Genomic DNA, 4,354 nt, shown 5'->3' with positions numbered 1-4,354 from the left:
CTGGTGAAAGTGCCTTGTTTTTTTGGGGAAAGTGCCTTTTAAGAAAAAGGGACCATTATAAAACGGGGGCTACATAACTCATTCACACTTTTTACTTTCGCAAGACTTGAGCTCCTCCACTATCTATCTACATCCCAAGCTAGACATGGACGCCTTCACAGCCTCTGCATCTGCTCCCACATCCACCCCTTTGTCACGCTTCATCCTCTTCCTTGAAGGCACCAATTACAAAGGGAAGTTGGACCTCCACACCTTCTTCACTCGTCTCCCCGACCTTGATGCCACAATTTCCCTTCACATGGATGCATTCGCCAAGATTTTAGCGTTCATGGAGGAGCACATCATAAAATATTCCGTATCAATCGCCCCACACGCAGGGATCTAGGCGCCTTGCGATCTTTTGCGCTACATACACAAAGGTGATCATCCATTCTCCAAGCGGTTGAGGCGGTTCCAAGAAATTGTCTTCGACGTAGGTCATTTCTTAGACAAGCAAGCCCCAGGGGTGTCAGAGCTCAAGAAGCGCAAGTTGGGGGTGGAGTACCTTTCTCAACTGGAAACATTCATCTTCTTTTTGAGCGAGGAACCTGATTTGGAGGAGCTCCGCCTACCACACCTTCAGGTTGGGTCCTTTATCAAGGACACCAAGGAGCAGGAGGTTGTCCCCATGAACCTTGTAGTAGAAAGGCAAACACTTCGGCTTGAGTACCGCAGGGGGCTCGAGGAGGTGCTTGAAAAATCCATCATTGTGGCTGTCCCTAGTGACACTCTAGTGCCACTACCATTGACAGATGAGGCTATCCCAGAGGTAGAAATCAGTCGCTTCTCCTCAGTGGTAGTGGATGGGGAGGAGTATGTGTTTATGCATGAATTAGAAAAAGAATTTGGTCTGTGCATGGATGAATGCTTGAGCGTGCTATGCACCAGCACCAAAAAGTTTCACTTAGACAGTGCACTAGATGCCCTTGAGAGCAAGCTCTTGCCACTTGGAGACTCTATTATCGACACTATTGCACTTGTTTGTGCGGAGGTCCTGGCAGCAGAGAAATTGCATGTGGATGAATAAGAATTCCAGGCCACGCAAGCCAAGATTGTGGCCGCTAGGATGCCTACTCCACTGCGTAACCCCCCCCTCTGATGAACCAAAGCTCGTAGGTGCGGTGCAAGGGAGCATTCACTTGGGTGGAAAGGGCAACATGGAGGAGGATGAAAAGGAGCACGAGCTAAACTCTATCCTAATTTTTATGTTATTTATCTTAGCTTTCATTTTCGTTTTTCTTTACCTTGACTGGTTTATGATAGGACATCCTGGAAATTGATGACCGGTGGTACGAAAACGGGCTTTGGACTTCAATCTTCCCTTGCGCATTACCTACTAGGACAACTCCCCCCTCGTGGTGTTGCCATTTTACATAATGAATTCACTCCCCAATGCCATTTTATGACATGGTCGTTGAAAGCTCTGAGCAAGGTTTTGTGTTTGTGCACCATTGCTCAGACTGCCCATCTTGTGTTACTAGTGCGTAAATCCCTTGTATGCACAACATTTGGAACTGGCTCTGGGGTAAAGTGCTTGCCCAGATAGGGATACATGCTTTTGTTGGCTCAACCCACCCTAAGACGATAGCGAAGTCCCTCCTGACTGGGGAGTTGCCTTACGCGCAAGAGAGGCTCCAAGAAATGGTCAAGAAAACTATGATCTCCTCAGATGTATGATGTAAAATCAACTTTTTAGAAGTAATAGAATATACTTTGAACAATTTCTCTATCTTGTGCATTCTTTTCAATGTGACTCCTCAATCTTGTAAGTTGCTAAAATTGGTGATGTGTTTCAATAAGTTGTGTCTTATTTGCTTACAATAACACAGCAGTAGAAGTGGGATGCACCTGATATCTGCTTTCAACTTACATTAATTCTGGGGACAGTACAAAAAACACCTAAGTGAAAAGAAGTGCAATTTGTATTGTAATGTTGCATTAAGATTTGCTTTCACTTAACTAAAAGTTTTTGGGTACCCTACGGGGCAGACAAGGCTAGAATGTGCAAAAAAAAGGGGTGGCCACAAGGGCGCACAAGTGAGCCATCCAACAGTTTTGGATGGCTCACCTGCACGCCCTTGTGACCACCCTTTTTTTGCACATTCTAGCCTTGTCTACCCCCCAAGAACCTGGAAAAGGTGATATGAACATGAGATTAAACTTTCCAAGCACAATATGCCTTCCTTCAACTCAACTTTCTACTTCCCTGCACCAAAAGACAAAATCACATTGTATCATGCTGCATAAACAACTGGTTTCACTATATATCATTAGATTTGGTCACCTAAGGGGAAAACAATGCTAGAAAATGCAAAAAAAAAGGATGGCCACAAGGGCGCGCAGATGAGCCATCCAAAACTGTTGGATGGCTCATCTACGCGCCCTTGTGGCCACCCTTTTTTTTGCATTTTCTAGCATTGTTTGCCCCTTAGGTGACCAAATCTGTTGATATTTGAATTAAATTTACCTCTTCATGGCCAAAAATTCTTAATTTAAAAGAGATGGATACTCCGAAAATCCAAATGACAGTAGACAAAGATAGTAGACAACTCATAATCATTTTGTCATTGCAAAATCAATGATTACAAAGAGAAGGGTGCTCAATACAAAAAAGGACGTGTAACTTCGCCTAATGCTCAAAGTCCCGTCGCAATCGGCATGCAAATTTCATATCCTTTGGTTGTATTGTCACTCTCTTTGCATGTATGGTGCATAGGTTGGTGTCTTCCAAAACAGATATGATGTGGGCCTCTGCAGTTTCTTGGATAGCCTCCAACGCTATTGCTTGCATCCTATCGTGATTTCCATAGCTTTGAAGCACCTCCTTCACCGTGTGAGCAAAGGGGGCGCGTCAAATTAAAAGTTCCGTAGTCTTTTGGTAGCGTCGGATTTCTGAAAATGCCCTTGCTATTTTCAGACGCCGTTGAGGTTGTCTTCGGGGCACTTGCACATTTGCTGGTTGGCGGTGTTTAGGCTTCTTGAAAAACTTTGACTTGCACCTGTTTACATGCTTTGGGGTTGGATCTGGAGCCTCTTCAAAGTCATCCTCTTCCCTTGTCTCCCAGTCTTGTGTTGGGGGGAGAGCTCCCTGGCCACGAGGCAATGTCTTCCCCCCAACGAGCACCCACTGTGTGCGCGGTATATCAGCTCGCTGCCATGGTGGCTCTGTGTCTGATTCTTTATCAGTATGAACCACCCAAGCTCTGGATGGTCCTGCTTGCGAAGTGTGGCGTGGTGGGTCCTCCCTATCAGACTTTGGTGTTTGTTGGTCCTGCTCTTCTCGCCAATGCTGGGCACATTGCTTCACTCTACGTTGAGGTGTTTGTTGTTGAGCAGGTGAAGTATCTTTTGTCCTCGATGTCTCCCGGGCCCGACTACCATGCCCACTGCTAGAAGAGTGCCTGGAATGGCCAGGTGTTTGTGGCAGTTTTCTTGTGCCTTTGAGCCATTTCGGCTTCTCACATCCTTGGAGGGTGTTTTTGTTGGCAGGAAGATGCTTTTTTGCGGTTTGTTTGGTGCGCGCCCCCGGGTATGGTAAGAGCTCAACTTTGCTTGAGAAATGAGTGATTTATGAGAGCATGTAATATTCATAAGGGCCCATTTTAAAAGGGCCATGTTCACACTAATTTTGAAAGAAAACTATTAGTTTTTAAATGGATGCACCAAACTTTTTTTAAAAAACATGTCAAGAGTTGGACCCGCCATTCACGTGTAGTCACTCATGTAGAATCCACTTAGACCCTTGTCGCACTCTACATTGGCTCCATACAACATGCTTAGCGGGGCCTTGCGACATTTGCCACATGTTGTTTTGCTCTTGACGACTCCATTTCCGCACTTTCCTAGCAATCTTGGATTGTCGTGCATGCTCCATTGTAAGCTTACGAGTAAATGTTGTGCGAAAAAACCAGTTGAACATATCCTCCAAATAATTGGATTGCACCATTCCACCACCATATCGAGTATTTTTGAAGTACACCCCCCTTGCTCAATAATGGAACTTTTCCATGCCTTGAGTGCTAAAAATATTAAGCGATCCATATTTGTGCATAAAAAATGCACCATGCGCAAACAAGATATGTTGTCCACGTGAGTAAACAATCCACATTATTTAATGAAAACGATCCCTTGTAATAATTTCACCACGTACATGGCTTACCATGTAAAATGTGATGTTATTTTTCACCCCAAGAAGACCTTGGTAAAATCTACCAAGGCTTCTTGAATATTTGGCGTCGTTCTTCTGTTGTGCTGTTAAGGCCCATAAGCTTAACCAATTTATCAAAATGGGCCAAACTTGCTTGCGCTTGTTTGC

At 44.7% G+C, this 4,354-nt stretch overlaps 1 pseudogene; it reads right to left on the bottom strand.

The window, feature by feature from the left end:
* Nucleotides 1-2,668: 2,668 nt before the first annotated feature.
* LOC147432169 (uncharacterized) lies at nt 2,669-4,048 on the bottom strand (annotated as a pseudogene).
* Between the last annotated feature and the right edge of the window lie 306 nt (nt 4,049-4,354).

Source organism: Adiantum capillus-veneris, chromosome 20 (genome assembly GCF_014529385.1).
Source record: "Adiantum capillus-veneris isolate H3 chromosome 20, ASM1452938v2, whole genome shotgun sequence".
Classification (NCBI taxonomy): Eukaryota; Viridiplantae; Streptophyta; class Polypodiopsida; order Polypodiales; family Pteridaceae; genus Adiantum; species Adiantum capillus-veneris.
This window is presented reverse-complemented; position numbering and strand designations above follow the sequence as displayed.